Source organism: Saccopteryx bilineata, chromosome 2 (genome assembly GCF_036850765.1).
Source record: "Saccopteryx bilineata isolate mSacBil1 chromosome 2, mSacBil1_pri_phased_curated, whole genome shotgun sequence".
In the NCBI taxonomy this organism is placed as follows: Eukaryota; Metazoa; Chordata; class Mammalia; order Chiroptera; family Emballonuridae; genus Saccopteryx; species Saccopteryx bilineata.
In genome coordinates this window covers 173,894,992-173,910,680 of record NC_089491.1, presented here as the reverse complement: position 1 = coordinate 173,910,680, position 15,689 = coordinate 173,894,992, and positions in this window count along the sequence as shown.

Below are 15,689 nucleotides of genomic sequence, written 5' to 3'. Positions count from 1 at the left end.
CATGCAGAAGCTTTATTTTCTTTAACCTGGACTTTTTCCCCCTTCTGATTCAAGCAGGCATCACCTTGCCTCCCTCTCCCTTGCTGAATCAGTAAATCCTCAGGACAATGAGGTTCTGGTCAGGATCCAGTAATCTTAGAAACAAGGTCCTGTGTCTATTGACTATTGAGACAAAGTTTTCAATCAAATGAAATATAATTTCTTGGCCTCAGCTGTGTTTTAGCTCCAGATCCAAGAAATCAGGGTAATCCCACAGAACAAGTCCTTGAGAAACAGGACAGAGCAACTCCATGGCTGACATCAGGACCAAATGCAATGATCCATTACCTCCTACCTAGCACCAGCCAATCAGTAGTGACCATGACCCACACTCTATTAGTCACTGTGATTAATAATTTTTTTCTATATATAATCCATTTCCTGGAAGCCATCAAGGAACCAGGTCTTTAAGTGGCTCTGGGTGTGATGTCATCTCTTTAATAAATCCTTACTTTCTTGGCTGCAAACTTTTATTTGTGTCTTATTGGGATTTGATGGACAGAGGCAAACAGACTCCTTCAGTCCAGTAACAGCTCCAGACCTGGCACTAGTGACAGCCAGTCTTGGTTCACAGCTTGGCCTCTCCCGGGCACCTTCAAGCCCAGCACAAGTAGCAGCCATCTGCAGATCACTTAGTACCTTATGCCACATGGCCCCAGGAAGAACACAAGCAACATCTGACCTTAGCCTGCACCTCCCCTGAGGCTGCAGAGCTAGTGCATCCTGTGGATAGCTTCAGATCACATCAAAGCACCACCTAATCACCTCCACAAGAGACACAATTGAGAGGTGTACTCAGCAGGCATCAGAGTCCCACTGAAGTAAATCTTGCTCCATGGGGTGGACTCCTACCCTGCTGATCCTCCATGGGGGGTTTCAACTAGTCCTTGCAGTCAATTGCTGTAAGGGTAAATCCCTCCCATTGTCATGCCAACAACAATCAAGGCTCTACCACAGCAGAAGGGTATACATAGCCCACACTGGATGAGTGGCAAGGGTAGGGAAAGCACACCTAGAGTGCCCAGCTCAGGTGAACAGGGAGACTGTGCCACTGGATCCTGCAAGACATTATATCAGGCCACTCTACCAAGTCCAGGTGGTGTAGCAGCTCTATTTAGTTCAGAGAAACAAAGAAACAAACACGGGGAGGCTGCCAAAATGAGGAGAAACGCAAACATGTTCCAAATGAAAGAACAAAACAAAACTCCAGAAAAAGAACTAAACAAAATGGATACAAGCCATCTACTAGATGCAAAGGTCATTGGTTTTAAGGATACTCAATAAACTTAGGGGAAGAGTAAATAAACTTAGCGAGAACTTCAATAGCATAAAAAAGAACATGGAAACCATAACAAACTTTCTTTCAGTAAAGGATACACTAACTGAAAGAAAAATAATTTACAAGGAATCAACAATAAATGAAGTTGAGAAGCAAATCAACAATTAGAAATATAAGGGAGCAAGAAACACCTAATCAGAATAACAAAAGAAAAAATAATCCAAAATAATTAGGATGGTACAAAGCAGGGGTAGTCAACCTTTTTTTTTTTTTTTTTTTTCATTTTTCTGAAGCTGGAAACGGGGAGGCAGTCAGACAGACTCCCGCATGCGCCCGACCAGGATCCAACCGGCATGCCCACCAGGGGGCAATGCTTTGCCCCTCTGGGGCGTCGCTCTGTTGCATCCAGAGCCATTCTAGCACCTGAGGCAGAGGCCACAGAGCCATCCCCAGCGCCCAGGCCATCTTTGCCTCGCTGCGGGAGGGAAAGAGAGAGACAGAGAGGAAGGAGAAGGGGAGGGGTGGAGAAGCAAATGGGCGCCTCTCCTGTGTGCCCTGGCCAGGAATCGAACCCGGGACTCCTGCACACCAGGCCGACGCTCTACCACTGAGCTAACCGGCCAGGGCTAGTCAACCTTTTTACACCGACCACCCACTTTTGCATCTCTGTTAGTAGTAAAAGTTTCTAACCACCCACCGGTTCCACAGTAATGGTGATTTATAAAGTAGGGAAGTAACTTTACTTTATAAAATTTATAAAGCAGAGTTACAGCAAGTTAAAGCATATAATAATAATTACTTACCAAGTACTTTATGTTGATTTTTGCTAAGTTTGGCAGAATAAATTTTTATAAAACAACTTACTATAGTTAAATCTATCTTTTTATTTATACTTTGGTTGCTCCACTACCACCCACCATGAAAGCTGGAATGCCCACTAGTGGGCAGTAGGGACCCGGTTGACTACCACTGGTTTAAAGACACTCTGGGAAAACTTCAAGCTTACCAACATTTGCATCATAAGGCTGCCAGAAGAAAAAAGAGAGCAAAAGATTTAAAACCTATTTAAAAAAAATAATGACAGGCCTGACCAGGTGGTACCGCAGTGAATAGAGAACCAGACAGGGATGCAGAGAACCCAGTTTTGAAACCTCAAGGTAGCCAGCTTGAGCAAGGGGTCACTCGCTCTGCTGTAGCCCATCCCCCCAGTCAAGGCACATATAAGAAAGCAATCATTGAACAACTAAGGTGCCACAACGAAGAATTCATGCTTCTCATCTCACTCTCTTACTGTCTGTCTGTCACAATTTGTCCCTCTCTCTGACTCTCTGTCAAAAAGAAAAAAATGACAAAAAAAATTTCTAACATGGTGAGGAAAATAGACATACAAAACCAGTAAGTGCAGAGAGTCCCAAACAAGGTGAACTCAAAGAGGCCCACACCAAGATACTTCATGATTAAACTGCAAAATGTTAAAGACAGGAGGTCCTGGGTTCAATTCCCAGCCAGGGCACACAAGAGAAGCACCCATCTGCTTCTACACCCTTCCCCTTTTCCTTTCTCTCTATCTCTCTCCTCCTCTCCTGCAGCCAAGGCTCCATTGGAGCAAAGTTGGCCCAGGCGCTGAGGATGGCTCCATGGCCTCTGCCTCAGGTGCTAGAATAGCTCCAGTTGCAAAGGAGCAATGCACCAGATGGCCAGAGCATCGCCCCCTGGTGGGCTTGCCTGGTGGATCCCGGCCAGGCGCATGCAAGAGTCTGTCTCTCTGCCTACTCACTTCAGGGAGAAAAAAAAGTTAAAGACAGAGAGAATCTTAAGAGCAGCGAGAAAAAAACAATTAATTACCTACAAGGGAGTTACCATAGGACTGTCAACTGATTTCTCATCAGAAACTTTGTAGGCCAGAAGGGATTGGTAAGAAATATTACAATGATAAAAAGCAAAGACCTACAACCAAGATTACTCCATGTAGCAAAGCTATCATTTAGAATCGAAAGACATCTGAAGAGCTTTTCAGACAAGAAAAAGCTAAAGAAGTTCATCACCACCAAATCAGCATTACATGAAATGTTAAAGGATCTTCTTTAAGAAAAAGAAGGGAAAAAAGATTAAAAAATATGAACAAAATGGCAATACATACATATTTATCAACAATTGAATCTAAAAGACAAAATAAAAAAGGAAGCAGAACAGAAACAGACTCATGGATACAGAGAACATTCTGATGGTTGTCAGATGGAAGGGGGATTGGGGAAATAAATGAAAAACAGTGAAGGAATTAAGAACCACAAACTGGTTGTTACAGAATAGTTATGGGGATGTAAAATACAGCATAGGAAATATAGTCAATAATATTCTAAAAGCTATGTATGATGTCAGATGGGTAAGAGATTTATCTGGATGATTACTTAGTAAGTTATGTCTAATCACTGAGTTATATACCTGAACCTAATGTAATATTGTACATCAACTGTAATTGAAAAAAAATTTTTTAAAAAGGATATGAACAATTTGGAGTGTGTTCAGAAGAGAACTACCAGTAGGGACAAGGAACTCAGAACACATAGAAATAGACTTGATGAGATTGGGAGATTGGGAGATTGGCGGGAAGGGATTGGCCAAAGGGCAGTTATAATTACCCCAAATTACAGCAGTCTTATAAAAGTTTAGCCCAAGTGAAGAAAGTTAATGAACTGTAGAAAAACAAAGCCATTACAGTTGTCTTTTTCAATCTAACTTGAATAGGAAAGTATGGATAGAATGAATTTTGTTAAGGTTAGGGTTAGCTTATTTCTCAAGCAGTTCAGTCCTAATCCGATGCAGCATATCACTCAAACTGACTGTGACTGGCAGTCAGACTCTAAGGTAGCTCCCATGATCCCTGCCTCTTGGTACTCACATCCTCTGTGACCTCCTCCTCTTGAGCATGAGCAGAACCTGTAATATACTTCTTACCAATAGAACATAGCAAAGGTGACAGGATGTATGTGATTATGTGTACATAATTATGTCATATAAGACTATAACATCTGTCTTGCTGGAAGACTCCCTTGCTGGCTTGGAGGAAATAAGTAGCCATGTTGGAAAAGTGCATAAGCCGAGGAACTGAGGATGGCCCCTGGCTGACAGCCAGCAAAAAACTGAGGCCCTTAGTTTGATGACCCAAAAGGAACTAAATGCTAAAATCACCACTTGAGCTTGCAAGAGATTTTTTCCTAGCCAAGCTTCAAATGAAACTGAAACCTTGATTACACTACCTTGATTACAGCCTTGTGAGATCCTGAAGCAGAGAGTTCACCAAAGTTGTGCCTTGACTCCTAGCCCACAGAAACTTTGAGGTAATAAATGTGTGTTATTTTAAGCTAATAAATTTGTGGTATTGTTGTTACACAGCAATAGATACCTGATGCGTTGAATATATTGAATGTGGACGTCACGGAAATGGCGCCGTGAGAAGCGCGTCCGACAGCTCTCCCCTAAATCACAACAAATTTATCAACTAGAAACAGAAAAATTTATACTCGGAGCATTCCGGAGTTCCACACAAACTGAAAGCAAAAGGACTGTTATCACTTGAATCTGAGAGACGAGGGTGTGGAGGAAGCTACCGCAGCGACGCTCATTCAAGCCGCGAGGGAGTGCGCCTGCATGCTATCAGTAAGACCACCCTCAGATGCCTATAAGAAAGAGGAAATCGAATATTATGGATACAAAAGAAAGAGAGGTAACACAAATAGATGTGGAAAAATCTATGGAGAAAAGACTTAACATATTGAAAGCCTTGGAGCTAAATGACAGAGAATTTAAAATAGAAATCTTAAAAATACTCAGAGATATACAAGAAAACACAGAAAGGCAATATAGGGAGCTCAGAAAACAACTCAATGAACACAAAGAATATATTACCAAGGAAATTGAAACTATAAAAACAAATCAAACAGAAATGAAAAACTCAATTCATGAGCTGAAAAACGAGGTAACAAGCTTAGCTAACAGAACAGCCCAGATTGAAGATAGGATTAGTGAAATAGAAGACAAACAACTTGAGGCACAACAGAGAGAAGAAGAAAGAGACTCAAAAATAATAAAAAATGAGAAAGCCCTACAGGAATTGTCTGACTCCATCAGAAAGAATAACATAAGAATAATAGGTATATCAGAGGGAGAAGAGAAAGAAAATGGAATGGAGAATATACTCAAACAAATAATAGACGAGAACTTCCCAAGCCTGTGGAAGGAACTAAAGCCTCAAATTCAAGAAGCAAACAAAACACCAAGTTTTCTTAACCCCAACAAACCCACTCCAAGGCACATCATAATAAAGATGACACAAACCAATGACAAAGAAAAAATTCTCAAGGCAGCCAGGGAAAAGAAGAGTACAACATATAAAGGAAGGCCTATTAGATTATCATCAGATTTCTCAGCAGAAACTCTACAAGCTAGAAGAGAGTGGACCCCAATATTTAAAGCCCTGAAAGAGAGGAACTTTCAGCCAAGAATACTATACCCATCAAAGCTATCCTTCAAGTATGAAGGAGATATAAAAACATTCACAAATACAGAAAAGATGAGAGAATTTATCAACAGAAAGCCCCCACTCCAGGAAATACTAAGGGGGGTTTTCCAACCAGATTCAAAGAACAAAAGAAAACAACACCACAAGTAACAGCTCCACCAAGAACACAATAAAACCAAACTTAAACTGTGACAACAAAGGAAAAAAAGGGGGGAGAGGATGGAGATTAACAGTAGCAAAGGATGATGAAGTGCAGAAATACTTATAAGATAGGGTACTACAATGAATATGGTAGGTACCCTTTTCATTACTTAATGGTAACCACCCTTAAAAAAACCACCACAAAAACACTTGACTTAAAAAAGGTAGCAACAGAGGAAAGAAGTATGGAACACAAACAAACAAAAACAAATGATAGAAAAACAAAAGAGAAGAATCAAACTAGATACAAAACTAACAGAAAGCAATTTATAAAATGGCAGTAGGGAACCCACAAATGTCAATAATTACACTAAATGTAAATGGATTAAACTTACCAATAAAAAGACACAGAGTAGCAGAATGGATTAAAAAAGAAAATCCAACTATATGCTGCCTACAAGAAACACATCTAAGCAACAAGGATAAAAACAAATTCAAAGTGAAAGGCTGGAAAACAATACTCCAAGCAAACAACACCCAAAAAAAAGCAGGTGTAGCAATACTCATATCTAATAATGCTGACTACAAGACAGAAAAAGTACTCAGAGACAAAAATGGTCATTTCATAATGATTAAGGGGAAGCTGAATCAAGAAGACATAACAATCCTTAATATATATGCACCAAACCAAGGAGCACCAAAATATATAAGACAGCTACTTATTGACCTTAAAACAAAAACTAACAAAAATACAATCATACTTGGAGACCTCAATACACCGCTGACGGCTCTAGATCGGTCATCCAAACAGAGAATCAATAAAGATATAGTGGCCTTAAACGAAATACTAGAACACCTGGATATGATAGACATCTACAGGACACTTCATCCCAAAGCGACAGAGTATACATTTTTCTCTAGTGTACATGGAACATTCTCAAGAATTGACCATATGTTGGGCCACAAAGACAATATCAGCAAATTTAGAAAAATTGAAATTGTACCAAGCATATTTTCTGATCATAAAGCCTTGAAACTAGAATTCAACTGCAAAAAAGAGGGGGAAAAACCCACAAAAATGTGGAAACTAAACAACATACTTCTAAAAAATGAATGGGTCAAAGAAGAAATAAGCGCAGAAATCAAAAGATATATACAGACAAATGAAAATGAAAATACGACATATCAGAATCTCTGGGATGCAGCAAAAGCAGTAATAAGAGGAAAGTTCATATCACTTCAGGCATATATGAACAAACAAGAGAGAGCCGAAGTAAACCACTTAACTTCACACCTTAAGGAACTAGAAAAAGAAGAACAAAGACAACCCAAAACCAGCCGAAGAAAGGAGATAATAAAAATCAGAGCAGAAATAAATGAAATAGAGAACAGAAAAACTATAGAAAAAATCAATAAAACAAGGAGCTGGTTCTTTGAAAAGATCAACAAAATTGACAAACCCTTGGCAAGACTCACCAAAGAAAAAAGACACAGGATTCAAATAAATAAAATCCAAAATGAAAGAGGAGAGATCACCACAGACATCATAGAAATACAAAGAATTATTGTAGAATACTATGAAAAATTATATGCCACCAAATACAACAATCTAGAAGAAATGGATAAATTCCTAGAACAATACAACCTTCCTAGACTGAGTCATGAAGAAGCAGAAAGCCTAAACAAACCAATCAGCAGGGAGGAAATAGAAAAAACTATTAAAAATCTCCCCAAAAATAAAAGTCCAGGCCCAGACGGTTATACTAGTGAATTCTATCAAACATTCAAAGAAGACTTGGTTCCTATTCTACTCAAAGTCTTCCAAAAAATTGAAGAAGAAGCAATACTTCCAAACACATTTTATGAGGCCAACATAACCCTCATACCAAAACCTGGCAAGGATGGCACAAAGAAAGAAAACTACAGACCAATATCTCTAATGAATACAGATGCTAAAATACTAAACAAAATACTGGCAAACCGAATACAACAACATATTAAAAAAATAATACATCATGATCAAGTGGGATTCATCCCAGAATCTCAAGGATGGTTCAACATACGTAAAACGGTTAACATAATACACCATATCAACAAAACAAAGAACAAAAACCACATGATCTTATCAATAGATGCAGAAAAGGCTTTTGATAAAATACAACACAATTTTATGTTTAAGACTCTCAACAAAATGGGTATAGAAGGAAAATATCTCAACTTGATAAAGGCCATATATGATAAACCATCAGCCAACATCCTATTAAACGGCATAAAACTGAGGACTTTCTACCTTAAATCAGGAACAAGACAGGGTTGTCCACTCTCTCCACTCTTATTCAACGTGGTGCTAGAAGTTCTGGCCAGAGCAATCAGACAAGACAAAGAAATAAAAGGCATCCATATCGGAAAAGAAGAAGTAAAGCTATCACTTTTTGCTGATGATATGATCCTATACATCGAAAACCCGAAGGACTCCACAAAAAGATTATTAGAAACAATAAACCAATACAGTAAGGTCGTAGGATACAAAATTAACATACAAAAGTCCATAGCCTTTCTATATGCCAACAATGAAATATTAGAAAACGAACTCAAAAAAATAATCCCCTTCACGATTGCAACAAAAAAAATAAAATACCTAGGAATAAACATAACAAAGAACGTAAAGGACCTATATAATGAAAATTACAAAGCATTGTTAAGGGAAATCGAAAAAGATACAATGAGATGGAAAAATATTCCTTGTTCTTGGATAGGAAGAATAAATATAATCAAAATGGCCATATTACCCAAAGCAATATACAAATTTAATGCAATTCCCATCAAAATCCCTATGAGATTTTTTAAAGAAATGGAACAAAAAATCATCAGATTTATATGGAACTATAAAAAACCCCGAATAGCCAAAACAATCCTAAGGAAAAAGAATGAAGCTGGGGGCATTACAATACCTGACTTTAAACTATATTATAGGGCCACGATAATCAAAACAGCATGGTATTGGCAGAAAAATAGACACTCAGACCAATGGAACAGAATAGAAAGCCCAGAAATAAAACCACATATATATGGTCAAATAATCTTTGATAAAGGGGCCAACAACACACAATGGAGAAAAGAAAGCCTCTTCAACAAATGGTGTTGGGAAAACTGGAAAGCCACATGCAAAAGAATGAAACTCGACTACAGCCTGTCCCCGTGTACTAAAATTAATTCAAAATGGATCAAAGACCTAAATATAAGACCTGAAACAATAAAGTACATAGAAGAAGACATAGGTACTAAAATCATGGACCTGGGTTTTAAAGAACATTTTATGAACTTGACTCCAATGGCAAGAGAAGTGAAGGCAAAGATAAATGAATGGGACTACATCAGAATTAAAAGTTTTTGCTCAGCAAGAGAAACTGATATCAAAATAAACAGACAGCCAACTATATGGGAACTGATATTTTCAAACGACAGCTCAGATAAGGGCCTAATATCCAAAATTTACAAAGAACTCATAAAACTCAACAACAAACAAACAAGCAATCCAATAAAAAAATGGGAAGAGGACATGAACAGACACTTCTCCCAGGAAGAAATACAAATGGCCAACAGATATATGAAAAGATGCTCAGCTTCATTAGTTATTAGAGAAATGCAAATCAAAACTACAATGAGATACCACCTCACTCCTGTTAGATTAGCTATTATCAACAAGATGGGTAATAGCAAATGTTGGAGAGGCTGTGGAGAAAAAGGAACCCTCATTCACTGTTGGTGGGACTGTAAAGTAGTACAACCATTATGGAGGAAAGTATGGTGGTTCCTCAAAAAACTGCAAATAGAACTACCTTATGACCCAGCAATCCCTCTACTGGGTATATACCCCAAAACCTCAGAAACATTGATACGTGAAGACACATGCAGCCCCATGTTCATTGCAGCACTGTTCACAGTGGCCAAGACATGGAAACAACCAAAAAGCCCTTCAATAGAAGACTGGATAAAGAAGATGTGGCACATATACACTATGGAATACTACTCAGCCATAAGAAATGATGACATCAGATCATTTACAGCAAAATGGTGGGATCTTGATAACATTATAAGGAGTGAAATAAGTAAATCAGAAAAAAACAAGAACTACATGATTCCATACATTGGTGGAACATAAAAATGAGACTAAGAGACATGGACAAGAGTGTGGTGGTTACCAAGGGTGGGGGGGGAGGGAGGACATGGGAGGGAGGGAGGGAGAGAGTTAGGGGGAGGGGGAGGGGCACAGAGAACTAGATAGAGGGTGACGGAGGACAATCTGACTTTGGGCGAGGGGTTTGCAACATGGTTTGATGACAAAATAACCTAGACATGTTTTCTTTGAATATATGTACCCTGATTTATTAATGTCATCCCATTACCATTAATAAAAATTTATTTAAAAAAAAGAATATATTGAATGTATACACATATGTAAAGTTGTACTTGCATATTAGAGGTTTTGGAATGACTATTTTTACACATGCATAGAAATGCAAGGCAGATGCTCAAATATTTAGAAGAGGGAAAGAACATGCTGTAAGAAACTTAGAAAATGTAGTCAAGAAATGAATAATCTAGAAAAACTTGGAATTTCTCACAACAATCAATTCAAGATGGAACAAAGACTTATAACTATAGCCTTGGCCGGTTGGCTCAGTGGTAGAGCATTGGCCTGGCGTGCAAAAGTCCCGGGTTTGATTCCCGGCCAGGGCATACAGGAGAGGTGTCCATCTGCTTCTCCACCCCTCCCCCTCTCCTTCCTCTCTGTCTCTCTCTTCCCCTCCTGCAGCCAGCCAAGGCTCCATTGGAGCGAAGATGGCCCGGGCACTGGGAATGGCTCCTTGGCCTCTACCCCAGGCGCTAGAGTGGCTCTGGTCGCAACAGAGCGACGCCCCAGAGGGGTGGAGCATTGCCCCCTGATGGGCAGAGCGTTGCCCCTGGTGGGCATGCCGAGTGGATCCCGGTTGGGCGCATGCGGGAGTCTGTCTGACTGTCTCTCCCCATTTCCAGCTTAAGGGAAAAAAAAAAAAAAGATTATAACTATAAAAGTATTGAGCAAAACTGTGAGGTATTTTTATTTTCTTTTTTTTTTAAGTTATTAATTTGTTGGGTTTTTTTAATTTTTATTGTATTTATTCATTTTTTTAGAGAGGAGAGAGAGAGACAGAGAGAGAGAGAAGGGGGGAGGAGTTGGAAGCATCAACTCCCATATGTGCCTTGACCAGGCAAGCCCAGGGTTTTGAACCGGCGACCTCAGCATTTCCAGGTCGTTTTATCCACTGCACCACCACAGGTCAGGCGGTATTTTTATTTTCTTATATAAGAAAAGGTCATTCTAAGCATGTCAGAAAAATCAGGGTTATAAAATTAAAAAGGTTAAGTTTATATCATAAAATTTAATAGTTTCTGTAAAGGAAAAAATATAAATAAGGTTAAAAGGCTAACAAAGTGGTCAAAAATTTGCAGCAACACAAGACAAAGCAATAATGTCTTCAATGTACATAGCTCTTAAAAATCAAGATTCTACTTAATTTGAAACTATATAGCCACTAAAATGATAAATCTACAGTTATTGCCTTACATAAAATGTTTTCATTCAAAAAAGCAAGATAGAAAGAAGTACATAGAGTGTGACCTCATTTATGTACATATTTGTATATATGCATCCATAAATATACAGATAGTTATCCAATAGGAAATTTGGTTAAATCTTAACAGCGGTCAATTTTTTTGGTGGAGGATTTTATTTCTTCTTTTTAATACTTTTAAACCAATGTGAATGTACTATTTAAAAAACAAAACAAAACATAAAATATCTTTCTCCCCAAAAGTTTTTTAAATATTAGTGCATTTATAAAGCAAAAACCTATTTTTGGCAGAGAAGTCAGACAGCAAAATCTAGTGAAGAAAACTTCAATGTGAAAAGACTTTATAAAAATGACTTTACAGATGGGGTCAACACCAATATGTTGCAAGCATTTCTGGAGACATTATCTCTGAAGAACACTCCAGAGATAACTTCCATTGATGATCATTTACAAGCCAAAGGGAAGAAAGCAGACTAAAAATGTTTGGGAATACAGACACATACTAAAAGGTATAAAGGAAAAATAATAAAATGGTCTATTAAACATATATTCAACACATTTTTTTTTTATATAATTTTATTTTTTTAATGGGGTGACATCAATAAATCAGGATACATATATTCAAAGATAACAAGTCCAGGTTATCTTGTCGTTCAATTATGTTGCATACCCACCACCCAAAGTCAGATTGTCCTCTGTCACCTTCTATCTTGTTTTCTTTGTGCCCCTCCCACCCCCTATCCCTCTCCCATTCCCCCCTCCCCCCCCGTAACCACCACACTCTTATCAATGTCTCTTAGTTTCACTATTATGTCCCACCTACGTATGGAATAATACAGTTCCTGTTTTTTTCTGATTTACTTATTTCGCTTCGTATCATGTTATCAAGATCCCACCATTTTGCTGTAAATGTTCCGATGTCATCATTTCTTATGGCTGAGTAGTATTCCATAGTGTATATGTGCCACATCCTCTTTATCCAGTCATCTATTGATGGGCTTTTTGGTTGTTTCCATGTCCTGGCCACTGTCAACACATTTTTTTAGCTTTGAAGCTACAATTCTAAAGGTGGAACTGTATGTCTATATAGTCACCCCAACAAGATGGAGTTCACAATGAATATGACTAACATTTCGTTTGTACAGTTGGAGACGTACTGTGGAAACAAAGTGTGGTCCAAAGCTCCGTACAAGCCCTGGCCACGTAGCTCAGTTGGTTAGAGGGCGGGCCCAATAAGCCAAGGTTGCAGGTTCAATCCCTGGTCTGGGTACATACAAGAATCAACCAATGAGTGTATAAATTAGGGGAACAACAAATCAATGTTTCTCTCTCGCTCTCAAAAAAATAAATAAATAAATAAAAGAGCCACATTTTCTATCTCAAAGAACCTTGTCTTAGTAACATGAAAGTATTTTTGTAAGTGATTTCATATACATCTGAATTAATGGCTCTCATCACTGGTGGCTCCTTAGAATCATCTGGAAAGCTTTGATAAACCATTTCTGCCACTCTTGCCCCAGACTAATCGAATCAGAGTATCTCAGAGTGGAGCCCAAGCACCACCTACACCAGTACCATTCTATGTATAACCATCATTAGTATGACGAGATAATTAATTTTGGAATAACAATGGAATTTAATAGGCTATTCTATTATGTTCGCTTTATACATTTTAGTATGTGTCTCAACCTGGTTCATTATTAAAATCACTTGTAAACATTTTTAAAAATCTTCATATTTGGGCCTAGAAAAGGCAAATCTATATTCATGGCTGTTTAGGATTAAGATTGGAAACAGGGAATGACTATGAATGAGTATAAAATTTCTTTTTGGGGTAATGGAAACATCCTAAAGTTAGAAATGATGATGGTAACACAATTCTGTAAATTTACTAAAAATCATTGACTCCTACATTAAAAAGCATGAATTTCATGGTATTATACCTCAGTACAGCTGTTAAAAAGAAATGCTGTTGCTTGGGCTCCACTCTGAGATACTCTGATTCAATTAGTCTGGGGCAGCAGTGGCAAGGATGGTTTTTCAAAGCTTTCCAGATGATTCTAATGAGTCACCAGTGATGAGAACCATCAATTCAGGTATATGAAATCACTTACAAAAATATTTTCATGTTACTAAGACAAGGAAGGTTCTTTCAGATAGAAAATGCGGCTTATTTATTTATTTATTTATTGAGAGTGAGAGAAACATTGATTTGTTGTTCCCCTAATTTATACACTCATTGGTTGATTCTTGTATGTACCCAGACCAGGGATTGAACCTGCAACCTTGGCTTATTGGGCCCGCCCTCTAACCAACTGAGCTACGTGGCCAGGGCTTGTACGGAGCTTTGGACCACACTTTGTTTCCACAGTACGTCTCCAACTGTACAAACGAAATGTTAGTCATATTCATTGTGAACTCCATCTTGTTGGGGTGACTATATAGACATACAGTTCCACCTTTAGAATTGTAGCTTCAAAGCTAAAAGGATGTCCTGAATATATGTTTAAGATAGATATTAAGTTGAAGTTTGTTCAGATAAATTTGATGAGTTTGAGTTTGAAGTTACTCAAAGACATAGCACATGAAAAAGAATATTAAACCAGAAGATTGAAGATGAGTGGTAGGGAGGTAGAAATAATGGTTATGATCAAATATTGAAAATACTTGCAAATGGAAGCAGCTAAACTAATTTTTTATATTTATTTTTTAAGTGAGAAGCAGGGACACAGAGACAGACTCCCATATGCACCCCGACCAGGATCCACACAGCAAGCCTGCTATAGGGCAACACTCTGCCCATCTGAGGCCACTGCTCTATTGCTCGGCAACCAAGCTATTTTAGCACCCGAGGCAAGGCCAAAGAGCCATCCTTAGCATCTGGGCCTGGGGCCAACTTGCTCAAACCCTTTGAGCCATGGCTGTGGGAGAAGACAGAAAGAGTAGAGGGGAGGGAGAGAGGAAGGGAGGGAGGGAGGGAGGGAGGGAGAGAGAGAGAGAGAGAGAGAGAGAGAGAGAATGGGAGGGGTGAAGAACCAGATGGCTGCTTCTCCTGTGTGCCCTGATTATTGGGAATCGAACCCAGGACTTCCACACATTGGCTGAGGCTCTACTGCTGAGTCAACCAGCCAGGGCCCAGTTGAACTAATTTTTCATATCCCTGAAAGAATCAGGATTGGTGTGTGAGGCTACAGAAAGATGGGTTTCAGTTCTTTGTAAAGTTAGATCTTTATAATAACCTTGTTTAGGCATTGTGCTAGATCTGGAAATATAAATGTAGTGACTATAATACAGTCTAGTGGTTTTCACACTTGAGCATGCATCATAGTCACCTGGAGGGCTTGTTAAAATACAGGTTGTTGGCTCCACCCCAGAGATTCTGATTTAGGACATCTGGAGTAGGACCCAAGAATTTTCATTTCTAGCAAATTCTTAGGTGCTCCTGATGCTGCTAGTCCAGAGACTGTGCTTTGAGAACCATTGTACAATCTAACTTATATCAGAGCTCCATGCAAAGGCATATAAATCAAATTCTGAGTAATATAAAAGTTTGGGGGGAGAGTTTTGGGGTCAGCTGAATTTTGAATAATGAGGAGGTAGTAAGGAAAAAGTGGCCCTGGCCGGCTGGCCCAGTGGGTACAGTGCTCACCCAGTGTCTGGAAGTCCTGGATTCAATTCCCAGTCAGGGCACACAAGAGAAGTGGCCATCTGCTTCTCCAGTCCTCCCTTTCCCCTTCACTTTCTCTTTCTTCCCCTCCCACTATGGCTCAATTGGTTCGAGCAAGTTGGCCACCAGAGCTGAGGATGGCTTCGCGGCCTTCACTTTAGGTGCTAAAAAAATGGCTGGGTTACTGAGCAACCCAGCAATGGCCCCAGATGGGCAGAGCATGGCTCCCTAGTGGACTTGCCGGGTGGATTCTGGTTGGGGTGCATGTGGGAGTCTGTCTGTCTGCCTCCCTCTTCTCACTAAAATTAAAAAAAAAAGAAAAAGAAAAAGAAAGTAATGGCATGACAAGCCAAACATAGAGAATAATAAATTGAGAGGGACAACATATAGGAAAGAACAAAAGCATGGAACTTCAAGTTAGTTATTAAA